The sequence below is a fragment of the Mus caroli genome, chromosome 9 (genome assembly GCF_900094665.2).
Source record: "Mus caroli chromosome 9, CAROLI_EIJ_v1.1, whole genome shotgun sequence".
Lineage (NCBI taxonomy): Eukaryota > Metazoa > Chordata > Mammalia > Rodentia > Muridae > Mus > Mus caroli.
In genome coordinates, this window is record NC_034578.1 from 90,643,453 (window position 1) to 90,657,632 (window position 14,180).

The 14,180-nt window shown below is 40.6% G+C and overlaps 1 protein-coding gene across 1 annotated transcript in view; it reads left to right on the plus strand.

Moving 5' to 3' along the window:
• The window catches only part of LOC110302412 (sodium/hydrogen exchanger 9), a 208,703-nt gene that overhangs the window by 2,830 nt on the left and 191,693 nt on the right, over positions 1-14,180 (plus strand). The gene's annotated exons all lie outside the window — the stretch shown is intronic.

Consider the following 14,180-nt stretch of genomic DNA (forward strand, 5'->3'; position numbering starts at 1 on the left):
TGGAGCAGAAGCTGTGTTCCACTCACCAGCAGTCCCAAAATCCTGCGGCAGGGGTCGTGGGGAGCTGGCGGGTGTCAGGCAACCCTGCGCTCCCGCTACCCCGGCGCTGATCCGGCCGGATGAGGCCTGTGGTCCTACTCAGGCCGGTTTCTCTAATATTTTATTTTATTATTTTATGTATGGAGGTGCTTTATCTGCATGTATAGATAGACATACATACCCCAAATGTGTGGTTAGTGTCTACAAAGGCTCACACAGGGCTTTCCAATGCTTCCAGATGTGCTCTGGTAAAAAAATCATAAAGAAAGGTAAGTGTCAGGTCAACAGTGTTCTGTGGACTTAATGCAACATTGATCCTTGACAGTGATCCTCTCTTGTGGGAAAGTAAAGATAACCTCAATCATTTAAAATTGGGAAGCCAGCACTGGTGTGCGAAGTGTTTCCCANCAAAACATCCATGGATTTCTTACCAGCAGCTTGGTTAGAAAGCTTAGCACTTTATCTCAAGCATTATTTTACTTGACAAAGATGTTCTGATAATACCCCATGATTATAGACACACATGCAAACTCTCTACCCAAATGGCCACCTAGTTTGATAGTTTCTTCGAGATTTGAAAATGTCTAAGTTTGCTTAGCAACATGATTGCAGCTGCCAAAAGACAAACAAACAAACTAACAAACAAACAAAACTTACTAGTGGCCAAAAATATGGTGTATTCAGACAAGGGCTGAGAAGAGGTCCTATAATTTGGTGATATGTTTATGATATACTNTGTGACAATTTCACACATGCATCTACTAAATGTTTGGTCATTTTTACCTCACATTGCTCTCCATCATCTCCCTTCCTCTCTGCTGAAACCCTTTCTCTTTTTAACAAGTCTCCCTGCTACTTCATGTCTTTTCTTTATTTTACTAATGACCCAGGAAGTTTAATTATGGTTGCTTGCATGAGCCTAAGTGGAGGGAAATTTACTGGAACATGGGAAGTTTATCAGTAGTACTCTTTTATTAGCAGTCCATAGTCCTTCAGTCAGTGAAGGCTCAGGAATCTAATGAACAACTTGGCATAGGGTCTATTGAATCCATACCTGACAAAATGATGATGGAGCCAGTCTTACCCAGATCGTGTGCAGGTAACTACAGCAAAGAGGAATTTGTGTATGCAGCAGCCATGTCATGTCCAGAAGACACACTCAGTGCACTTTATGCCATCTTCTGCCTCTTGTGTTCTTTCTGCTTTCGCTTCCACAGTGTTCCCTGAGCATGAAGGGAGTACTTGGGTCTTCCATTTACAACCATGTACTACACTGCCAGTTGTTATTGGGCACTCTATGCAGTTGTGAGTCTGTGCAATAACTGCTGCTCACTGTCAAAGGAAGCTGCTCTGACAAAGGTTGAGAGCAATCCTAATGTCTGGATAGAAGTATAATTAGTTAGAAGGTAGTTTAATACCATGTCCATTTAACAAAACAACAGCATTAGGTTCCCAACTAGGGCTTATGACTACTNTAGCCATAGGCTACAGGTTTACACCATCAGTTATGAGCTCCTTCTTGTGCAGTGGGCTGTAAATCCAACTCACTAAGTGGTTGGTTACTTCATGATAGTCATGCCACTGTTGCCCCGTGATCGAATCTTACCTGTCATTTTGTTATTGTAGTTCATAGGGCCTACAGCTGGGTAGGATTGTTGTTGACTTTCTTCCATGGTATNATACATCCTAGCACAGTAAAATATAGCCAGCAGAAAGGGGGACTTCTCTATGTCAATAACCCAAGTGTGGTATTGTCTGCAAGAGGGTCTTATTATCTAGTTCTGGTAGAAACCCAAGAATTACAATATCCTATATTGTCTGTGAGGCTTCTGAGGCCCCCTTGAACAACTCATCATGGGGAGGGATTCTCAAAGCAAAGGTTGTGATTTAAAACCTTCAGCTTCTAGGGGAAGCTGTACACCTCCTTAAACTGTGGGATGAGGTTGGGGCAGGGTATGTGTTTTAAATGCTCCCTCTTCTAAAAGGGAAGCAAGACTCCTAAAACACTGGGGGGGGGGAATGAAACGCTTGCTTTTATTCATGGGGATAAATGCTTGACTAGCTCATTACCATCACCAAAGAGATTAGCAAGACCAGTCTTCAGGAGATTTACTATATGTGGTCCTGATGTCCAAAGAAGGCTATGGGCTATCTTCTGCGTCAAGCATCTGTGCCACCTGCCAAGCAGTAAGTGAATTGAATCTGAGCAACACCGAGATTAATTTGTTTCTACATATTATTACTAATAACTTTTTAAAAACTGCATAACATTCACAGTATTGCTTGGTGCAGTAGAGAAACCCTATATTAAATAGCTGCCCCCATCTTCAAACATCTTCAATGTTATGTAACTGTGTGGTGAGCCCATTGATGCCACAAATCAGAAGTCACATTTTGCNTCCCCAAAGCCTTTGAAACCCATAGCTGGGCAAGACAGCCAGGGATTACCAGCCTTTGTTTCTTAGTTGTTATTTTCTTTCATTTCCCCCTCTACTTTCCTATTGTGAATACACTTAGTATAAACCTTATCATCTTACATGCACACTTATTAGATACATTCCTAAACTGTGTCATGTTCACCACCCATACCCACACTCTTTTCATCTTGTAAAAAGGAAAAATATATGCATTAAACAATAGCTCCTCATCCCTTCCAAACCCTGAGAAACTAACATAGAACTTTCTGCTTCCATGGTTTTGACTGTGGTGGGTTCCTCCTTTAAGTGAAGTCCTGCCATTGTGTCTTTCTGTGACTGCATTTCCATAGCATTCCCCAGGTGTGTCAATGTTGTAGAATAATGCATGGTTTCCTTNCTTTCAAGGCTGAATGGCAGTCCCTTATGCATGTGTATAAATATTATATATTGCTTATCCAATCATCTGTCACTCTTGGGTTTCGTTTTTATCTTTTAGATATTATGAATAAACCTGCTATGAACATGAGTGCACAAATTTCTTTAAAGCCTTACCGACAATTTTGAATATATATCCAGAGGTAGAATTGCTAAATTATATGGCAATTTACCTGCTAATTACTTGGAGAACTGCCATCGCGCCTTCCATAGCAACTGTAGTGTTAACACAGTCCCACCAAGAACCCAGCATAGAGTGCCAGTCTCTATGTTGTCCCCAGCACCTGTTCAGTTATCCTTTATGGAAGCTATGCTCTCAGTATGAGGTAGCAGCTTACTCTTTTGATTTGTGTTTCCTGACTCACTAGTGATGTGTTGAGCATCTTTTCAGAAACACACTGGCCATTCATCTTTTTGCTCATCTTAAAACATGTCTTGTCTTTTGGTAAAAATTTCCAAATGTTCTGTTTCCTAAACATTGACCCCCTATAAGATAGAGGATTCAAGAATATTCTCTCTCTCCCTTTCCATTTGTTTCTGTGTTACTGGGTTTATATTTGTCTTTTGATACACAACAGTTTTAAAAGTTTTCAGGAAGTCTAGTGTGTCTGTTATTTCCTTTGTGTCCTCTGTGCCTTTGGTGTTATACCATAGAAACCATTGCCTAATCTGATCTCCCAGAGATTGTGCCTGTATTTTCCAAAGAATGTTATGGTTTTAGGCTTCGCTCAGTTGTCAGTACGTTTTGTATATATGTAATTTGGGAGTACAACTTCATTCTTCTGCACCTGGATATCCAGTTGTCCTGCTATCATTTGCCCAAAATTGCATTGCATTTTGATTGATCTTGGCAGTTTTGACAAAAATATTTTGACCATATATGTGAAAGTTTTATTGTCATGTTACATTTTTTTAATCCCATATGTTTGTCTTTTGCACTATACTATTGAGATACTTAGAGGGGTGAGTGCATGTGTGTGTGTGTGTGTGTGTGTGTGTGTGTGTGTGTGCATGTGCTTATAGGCTATAGGAAAACAAGGCTGCTATTCCTCAAGCAACACCCAAATACCTTTTTTTTTTAACCACATCTCTCACTAGCCTGGAACTCACCCACTAAATGAGCCCCAGTATCNACCTGTCTCTTTATCCTCAGGGTTGGGTTTGCAAGTGACACTACCATCCCCAGATGTCNTTTGTTTGTTTGTTTGCTTGTTTGTTTTTGGTTTCTCGAGACGGGGTTTCTCTGTATAACCCTGGCTGTCCTGGAACTCACTTTGTAGACCAGGCTGGCCTGGAACTCAGAAATCTGCCTACCTCTGTCTTCCAAGTACTAGGATTAAAGGCGTGTGCCACCACCGCCCAGCTCCCAGATGTCTTTTTAACATGGCTCTGAGAATTAAACTCTAACCTCATGCTCCCCAACCATTACTGAAGTTGTTCAAGCCATTATTGAAAGGTTTTGTTTTGTTTTGTTTTGTTTTTCGTAAGTTTTACAAACATGGAAGCTTGAGTCTTATTTTGTTCTCTTTCTTTTTCTCAAGAAAATTTTAGCTATGGAAGGTTGAGGAGTCCCATTGAGATTCCATATGAATTTCCTATTTTTGCAAACAAAATAGTAATTTGAGGTTTTGATAAACATCAAATTAGGCAGTATTGATATTGTAACAATATTAAATATTAGAACATTTTATGACCATGGAAATGTTTCTGTTTATTTCTAATTTTCATTTATTTCACCATTTTATAATCTTAATCTTGTCTCCTTGGTTTTCACCTAAGTATTTTTTCTTTTTCTGCTATTGTAGATAGCATTACAATGTCTGTGCATTCATTTTGCATCTTTCTACTTTGTTGAATTCATTTGTTATCTGTAATAGCTTTGTGTGTATGAAATCCATAGGATTTTCTACACATAAACTCTTCTCAAATCTGTGAACAGAAATTACTTTACTTCATTTGCAATGTGGATAACTTTATTCCTTTTTCCTCACTAGTTGTTCTGACTAGATTCCCAGTACTGCCTTGAGTAGAAACAGTGAGAGTGNGGCATCCTTTGCTTTCTTCTGGGCATGCAGAAGGAACTTCCACTATTGAGAGTAACATTTGATCTCACTTTTTTCACACATGGCTTTTCCTATGTTGAAATGATTTTCTTCTATTTCTAGTTCGCTGAGCATCTTCTAGTCATGAGCTGCTGATGAGAGGCTAACAAATTAGCTCAGTGAGTAAGGGTGCTTTCTACTGAGTCTGACAAGAATTCTATTCCTTACATTCCTGAAAATTATCCTATGATACACAACACACACACACACACACACATCTCTAAGTGAATAAAATAATTTTTTTTAAAAAGCCATTAAACTGGCCAAGTACTTTTCCTATATAAATTGCATTCATCAAGTGATTCCTCTGAATTCTTCTGGTATAGTTTGCCATTATTTGCAATGGTGGGCCATCTTCCTGCTCTGAGAATGAACCTCACTAGGGCATAGTAAAGAATTATCTTAATGTGTGGTATTGAATTTGAATTGGAGTTTTGTCTTTCAGCAGTCATAAGAGCTATCAGTCCAGTACTTTTATAGTAGAGTCTTTGACTAGCTTTGATCTGAGAGCAGTGCCTATAGAATGAACTAAAGAGGACTTCATCTTCCTCAGTTTCTTTTGAGGAGTCTGCAGGACACATGTTTTTCTTTAATGCTTGATAGAATTCACCCATGAAGTCACCAGGGCTTGCAATTTTCTTTCTCTGGAGATTTGTAATAGTGGTTACGTCTTCTAATAGCTATAGGTGTGTGCAGATTGTTTTGTTCGCCATTAGTCTTGGTGTGCATTGTGTTTCTACCACTTTATCCATTGCATTTAATTATACACACAACTTGCTTAACAATTCTTACATTTCTACAATGGATGATAATGTCTCCAGTTTAATTCTTTGATTTTAGCATTTTGAATCTCCTTTTATTTCTTAATGCATTGAGTTTAAGGATTGTCAATTTTGTTGACCTTTTCAAAGAATGGAGACTTATGATTACAATTATTTTCCCTGTATTATTTCTATCTATCCTCTATTTTACTTATCTGTGCTCCAAACTTATTATTTCCTTCTATCTGGTAGCTTACTGGTTTGTTTTTCTTTTTTACCTAGTTCTTTAAATCATAAGGTTTAGTTGTTGGGCAGTTGGTTCAAGATCTTTCTTGTGTTAAGGAATTAATAGTTATACATTTCCACTGCCATTTCTTGAGTCTTGAAGAACTTGCTATATCATTCTCAGGCATCTCTTCTTATTTTCTACCTTTCCTTCTGATGTTATCTTTAATTTATTTGTTACCTGTATGCTTGTGTGAATATACACCATCTGTGTACAAGTACTGAAAGAGACAAGAAAGGTGTGTTGGATCTCTGAGTCCTGGAGTTACAGTCAAGTAGGAGTCACCCAATGTGGCTGCTGGGAACAGCATTGGGGTCCTCTGGAAGAGCAGGAAGTGTTCTTAGCCACTACANATCTCAGCAGTCTCTCAGCCTCTGAAGTTCCTGCCAAGCAATCTGCTGACCAGATTAGCAAATATTATCAAAGTCATGCATTGTAGTGTTTAAGACACCATCTCCCTTAATGTGTGTTTAATTGTCTGATTTTCATTGTGTTATTTTTATTATAAAACCTAAATATAATCTCTTTTCAGTGTTTATATGTTTGGGTTCACCTTAGTTGAAGTTCTTTGGGTTTCTCAGATACTTATGTTCATATCTCTTATCAAACACATTATTCCTTCAAATATGCTCTTTGGCCTTTTTCTCTTCTCATATGTGTCTGCTCGATGATCATCCTGCAGGTATCGTAGGCTCTCTGTAGTTTCCTACCTTTCCCTTCCTTTTCCACAGTCTCCGTAGCATCCTTTACTCTCTCAGCAGTCTTCCACATGTACAAATTTCTCTTGGAATCCCTGTAGTGAATTGATAGATTAGTCAGTGTGTTTCCCATCTCCCAAAGGTTTCCTGATTCCTCTGGGTCTTCTACCTCCTTTTTATTTACACTCTGCTCACGCATTGTGGTAGTTTGAATGAGAAATGACCTCCGGAGTCTCATTATTTCAATCCTTCCTTCCTAATCNGTGCTGCTGTTTGGGGAGGTTTTGGGTGGTGCCTTGTGCTTCACATTATGCCACTGAGAAGTTGCTTTGAGATTATATAGTTTCACCCTACTTCCAATGTGATCTCTCTGGTCCAAGATAGATACCCTCAGCTTCCTGCTCCTGTCTCCATGTGTGCCAACTGCTGTCATGTTTCCCCACCATGATAGACTCCTATCCTTCTAAAGCTATAAGCCAAAATAAACATTCTTCCTTAAGTTATCTTGGTCACGGTGTTTTATCACAGCAACAGCAAAGTAACTAATACATATACCATTTTTTGGAGTCTTTCCATCTATCCCTCTGCTTTGGAGCTTTTTAAAGGTAGCTATTTCAGTTACTGCTAACAATCTTCTATCAGGTCTTTGTTGATTTTTCTTGCAAATACCTGGCGAAAGTGAGAATCAGCTTTGTATTGTGGTTGGAAATGAAGCATTTTAATCTGATATTATGGCAACTCCAGAAAGCATGTATGCCCCCTGTGGTCTTTGAATATGCTTGCCCCCAGGAGTGACCCTATTAGAAGGTGTGGTGTTGGTGGAGTAGGTATGGCTTTGTTGAAGAAGTGTGTCACTGTGCGGGTGGGCTTTGAGACCCTCCTCCTCGATGCCCAGGAAACAGTCGTCTCCTAGCTGCAGTTGGAGCAAGATGTAGAACTCTCAACTCCTGCTCCAGCACTGTGTCTTCTGGGATGCTGCCGTGCTTCCTGTCATGATGATAATGGACTGAACCTCTGAACCTGTAAGCCAGCCCCAATTAAATGTTCTTTTAAAATAAGAATTGCACTGGTCATGGTGTCTGTTCACAGCAATGGAAACCCAAACTAAGATGCCTCCTGCCCTGGATTTGCTTTCTTTTGTTATTATTGTTTAGATTTATTTGTTTAATTAAATTTAAATTTATATTTATTTTAACTTCAGTGGACTGTCCTTATGTAAATGACCAACCGGAGCTATAAGTGTCTTGGGCCCTTCTAAGCTTGTGGATTCCACTGGGCTCAAGCAACCACTTTCTAATTTCTCTTCAATATGCAGGGTTTTTATTTTCAGTGCCCTTGTTGTTAATATATGGCTCCCAAATTAGAAAAAGAGAAAAATGAAATCTCCAGGAACTCATTTCAACCAAAAGGACAGGGGCTTGCCACACTGAGCAGAGGGGCAGCAGCAATGGCTGCTGGTCTCTTTGTTTGTACCCCGTGATCAGGACCAGCTACTGGCTAGCAGAGCACAAGTCCATGGCACTTGCCTACTGGTTCCTTCCAGCTGTTTGTAAGCAGCTTCAGAATCTCACATGTCTCTACCTGCCCTTTGATGGGCAGCTGTTTCTATGTTGTCCTAACATGTTCTCGTTGCTGTGATAAAAACAATGACCAAAAGCAACTTAGGAAGGAAAAGGTTTGTTTGGCTTGCATGTCCCAGTCCCAGTTCATCCCTAGGGGAGGCCAAGACTAAAACCCAGGACCTAGAGGCAAGAACTGATACAAAGACCATGGAAGAATGCTACTTAGTGAGTTTTTCTTCATTGCATGCTCAGCCATATCTCTTGTATATCCCAAAACCACTTGCCCTGGAGTGGCACCATACACAATGTCCCACTTCATTCATTAATTAAGAAAATGCACAAAAGAGGACAGGTCTTCTGTTCCATCTGGTGGAGGCATTTTCTCAACAGAGGTTCCCACTTCCCATGCAACTCTGGCTTGTGTCAGATTGACAGAAACTAATGAGTATGTCTACTGAGAGGGGGGGAAAAAAGATCAGACTCAGACTTAACAATTTATTGTCCAAAGCTTGTACTGGATGTCCCAAACCTTCCAGCTCTAAAGATCCAGAAGCCATTACATCTGACACATCTCACCAGTATAACTGCTGTTCAGGTGAAGGAACACATCTCCGTTCTTTCTACCCTGTATCTTCTCAGAATCTTCCTGTTGGAACATGTAGAAAGGGAGAAATTGGGCATCCCATTTACAATTTCACAACNAATTAGAGAAGTAATTCCGAATTGAACCCAGCCTTCCTTGACTTTGAATTTAGAATCTCTCTTGTCTATGTGATGCTACCTGAGATTTAACCTCAAGAACATAAGTTAAAAACTATGCTTTTCCTAAAGCAAATCAACCCCAGCATGTGTGGCATGTCTCTTCTGTAAACATCAACCTGGTCTAGTTCACAAAANGCTGAATACATGGGTGGGACCTGCTTACAGGCTGAGGCTTCACAAAGTCTCTACTAATGAGTGCCACACACAAAGTGGCATTTCTCTAAAGAAAATATAACACCCTCAACTTTGACATCTTGCCACAACAATAGGTAGGTAATCTGTTACAAAGCTAAGGATGAGAGTGGGGGGATTGGATTTGGAGGAGAGAAGATAAGTGAAGATCTGAAGCTTGTCTACCTACTTCACTGGCCTACTTTCTTCTCTGCCAGGCATGGCTGGCAGGTTCCCCAGGAATGTCTGCTGGAATTGTGGGCTAGGATAATGTAATGAGTAGGGTCAGAAAAGAGGGGGGAGAAGGCACAGCAGGTGATCTGCTACTAAATTGGGAGTGAGTCCAGGGTCTTGGATTTCCAGTAGAGGAGAGGTGAAGATCTGCAGGTAGCCTACCAGCTTCCCTGACTAGTGTGGCTTGAAGGTCCCAAAGGAATGTCTGCTGGTGATGGGGCCTGAGATAATGGGATGAGTTGCAGAGAAGAAGGTTGGAGGAGATCTGTGTGATCAGTTGGAGATGGAAGCAGAAGGGAAGGAGAAGTCACAGAGCAGGGTGAGAACAGAGAATTAGATTTTGGAGAGAGAGAGAGAGAGGAGAAGTGAAGATCTGAAGTGAGTCTACCTGCTTCCCTGACTGGAGTCATAACATCATTTTTACATTTGGTCATCCAGATATTCCCTCAGCACATATTTGTCTGTCGGCGAATGCTCTAAGGTGGGTATTCAGGTAAACAAAGACAAAGGTGCCTTTGAGAGAGACATTTGCCCTGACTTAGTTCTCTAAGTCCATACACTTCAGACTCAAATGTCAATCAAATAGAAACCTTAGCTTTCTGCCTCAGTCAATGGTGCCTACCATTTNATAAATCTCCTGTTTATCCACCCTCGCCATTTGTACACCTTTTGGCATTATACAGAAAGGAAAAAAAAAAAAACATTTAAAGCAGAAGTGAACTCTTTTCAAACTTATTGGACTTAAGCTTTGCTTTCTCCCTGGGTACCACAGTTCATATCCTGGGAAAAGCCCTAACAGAGAGTCCTGATTTATAATAATATACTCAAATAGCTCATCTTCGTTGTTATTGAAGAGAGCCATGTACAGGCTTTAGGCTCCATAAACCTTGTCAGACCTACCTCCAAAAGTGGATGAACCAAGTGATATGGAGCTACAGAGGTGGCTCAGTGGCTAAGAGCTCTGGCTGCTTTTTCAGAGAACTTGGGTTCAGTTCCCAGCACCTACAGGCTGACTGACTACTGCTCCAAATTCCAGAATCAAGTGATCTGAAGGCTTCTCCTGGCTTCCACAGACACCACGCAAACATGTAATGAACATACGAAACATGTAGATGGCCTGGTAATGTTTTTAAGCGAATCACTCATTGTTCATGGCTGATCCACAGACTACACACTCACACACACACACACACACACACACACACACACACACACACACACACACACACACCTCTGCCTCCATCCTTTGCCTCCAGAACAATTAAACCAGCAAAACAACAGGAAGACCACAGACTGAATTCCTCCACTAACAGCCCCTCCTATACAATTCCACTGATGTGGACTAGTAGTGTGTATACACTAAGCCTTGGAACAGTATAGTGGGAGATGGATCGAGATCAGTTGATGAGGATCTGGACCCCACTGTTTGACCTATCTGTCTTAAGAAGTCAGTAATGATGACAAATGCTGTTAAAGAGTCAATCAAGGAGGTTAACCCTGAGACATATTTAAGACTTTCTTTAAATTCAAGACCAGGAGGCTGTAACTTCTCTAGTGTATCCTGTGACATGCAGCACAAAGAGCTTAATCAAAATGCTAAGCTCCTTTGAAGCCACTCCTTCTGATTCTACGTACAACCCTAGTAATGCCCCATTGAACAACCCAGCCCCAGCTCCCAGCTCCCTTGAAACCAAAGAGACTGCACTCTGCGGTTTAAATTAAAGGAGATGTGTTTCACACAAATTAGCTTCCCTATTGATGTGGTGCATATTACAAAGATCAGTCTTCTTGTTTTAATTTAAACCCATGTGCTGCAATTTTTATTTAATTTAAAACTAAATAAGAGCCAGGAGCTGATAGAAGGAGGGAAAATGCCAAGCCTAATTGAGCCCTGGCAGCCTTTTTGAAACCACTGACTTGGGAACTACAAACTCCCAGACTGAGGAGTTTCCATGCCACTTTATCTGGCTGGGAGGAAGGCTAGGGAACTGTGGTTGTAGAAGGCAGAGAGCGTGTTAAAAAGCACCCTTCCTTGAATTCATTTCCTACTGGTACACTTGGAAGAAGACATGGAGACCGTGATGTAGCCTCTCACAAACCTCTAGATGAGTTTTAACCAGGGAAATATGACCACATTACAGATTCCCATGAAAATTCATCCCTGAACTCATCACACTCACAAAACTAACAATGCCAAGTTTGNGAGGCTTTGCTGACTGTGTTCAGTATCCAACCCATCATCCACTGGTACATATTAACATTCAAAGATGTGGAAACAAAGATTAAAACTCATTTTTATTATCAACATTTATTGCTTCCCCCTTGGCTGTGTAAAGGCCAGCACTCCAGCTAATATCCAGTGGAGTGCTGTGTTCTTCGGTTTAGGGTCAATGGGAGTACCAATGCAGAGCTGGAGGCCATCTTTCCCTGTGTCATTTTGTGAAACAACAATTGTCTGTTATCTGAACATTTACGACTCTAGCACAAAAGTATCCATATCTAGAAGAAACCAGCCAAGCAGACACCACAATACCTTACAGAGTCACCTAACTGTTAGCACATGGTTTCAGGGTCTCTGTTCTCTTGGTGCCACACATTTCTGAAGAGCATTGTAGTGGCAGGAGGTTGTAGCAGGGGCTAGTCTTCACTTCCTTGGTTGACTAGACTCAGACAGTAGCTACAAAAGGAACCAAAGATTTGTCCCTATGGACTTTCCTTCAGAGACCTATCTTTTTAAGCTAGGTCTCAGTTCCTAAAACATCCACTGCCTCCCAAAGTCATAAGAAGCCAAAGACAACGTGTTCAAGCCATGACTTACCTATAGGAAACATTTTCTATGCAAACCATAGCAGAAGGAATAAAACTGAAGGTGAAGCATGAAGAAGGGGGTTCAGCAGGAGTCTCTGTAGTCTTTCATAGACTAATGAAACTCTGTTAAGATGACTTAATGCATCCCAGTTATCAATCACTCTCTAAAAGGGGCACTTTCATGCTCTCTTAATCCTGAATACCTGTGCTAGTATTCTATCTCTGTGACCTGAATAATTCTCAACTTGACATAACCTAGAGTCACCAAGCGTCTCAATGAGGGACTGTTTACCGGGGGTAAGTCTGTGGGCCTGTCTCTGGGAGTTATCTTTAATTTATATGGGAAGATCCAGCCCACTGTGGNAAGTACCATCCCCTAGGTTGGGGGTCCTGAACTATATTAAGAGTGGAGGAATTGGAATTATCACAGGCAAGCAAGCAAGCCAGCATGTCTGTCTTCATTTCTTTCTATTTTTGACTATGGATGTAATGTGATCAGCTATCTTAGTCTCTTGAGGCTGTGACTTCCCTGTAGACCAGAACATGGGATTGTGAGTTGAAATAAACCCTTTTCCCATAAGGTTCTTTGTTGTCTCGCCACAGCAAGAGAAGTGANACTAGAATAGAGAACAAAGACTTGCTCAGTTTTCAGTGTTTCTGTCAATGGTCACTTTCCACTGTGGCTTCTACACCATGGTAAAGCAGAATATCATGGTAGGAACATAAAATGGACCCTCTTAATCTCATGGCAAATAGAAACACAAAAGAGATGGGAAAATGGCAAGGACAAAACACCCTTCAAAACCATATCCCTTCTACTAACTGGGCCTTACCTCCCACCACCTCCCAATAATGCCATCAAATTATTAATCCATCCATGTACAATCAGAGCTCTTTGGTTCTGTCTCTTCTCAATGACTGGATCCATTAGCTGAAAACCAGCTTTAAATAGATGAACCTTCTAGGGACCATGTCATATATAAACCACACCAATACCCAAAGTATTGACACTGTTAACCAAGAAACTTGGCATTCCCTGAGCGCTCATCGTGACACTGAGCTTGATGTAATTCTGACAGTCTCCAGGTAATTCAAATGTATGTTTAAATTTGAGAAGAACATTCCCGAAAGTCACTATAGTTCATGACATCTGTCCTGAGACTATCGATTCAATTTATTCCTCCCCTGTCTCTGTGTTATGTTTGCAGGGCTGTCTAACCAGCCTGGACCACATGTGTTACAGTAGCTGCAAATGTGTGGCAACACAATTGTAGATTATAATGTCATGTCAAAAGATTGGACATTTCTGATAGCCCGTCTTAGGTACCTCCATTTATCATCTGATCAGCACAGCATTGCTTACTTAGTTACTGAATGTCTTCCAATCTATTCATGCTAATATCTTTCTTCTAACCCACCTTTATTTCTTAGTAATTCGATTAATTCATCAGACCTCAACTTGGACTTTTCTTCTTAGAAGGCTTTGTAACACCTCGAGTCTGAGTTGATATCCTTCTTAGCTCTTTCTATGGCCTCCAGTATCATCATTTTCTAAAAGCCATTCTATTCTACCATGGTTGTCAGTCTGTCTACCTGTATCCCTTCTATGTTGGGAGTTTTGTAACTGCATGATGCTTATCTTTATAACTTGGCCCCAGAGCACTGCTTGAAGAAACTGAGTAGCCTTTGGCATATACTTGGTAGATANTAGGAAAATAAATGAACAATGTAACAACATTGTCCGCCCAACTTAAATGGTATGTTTAATATATATTGTCATTTAAGAATTATCCATTCTATCTTGTTTTATTTCTAGAAGCTTTGTATTATTACAGAATTGCCCTGTTGTCTCTTGCCAGCCTTACTCATTTCCACAGGTGGGAGATAAGCAGCAATAATTTCAAA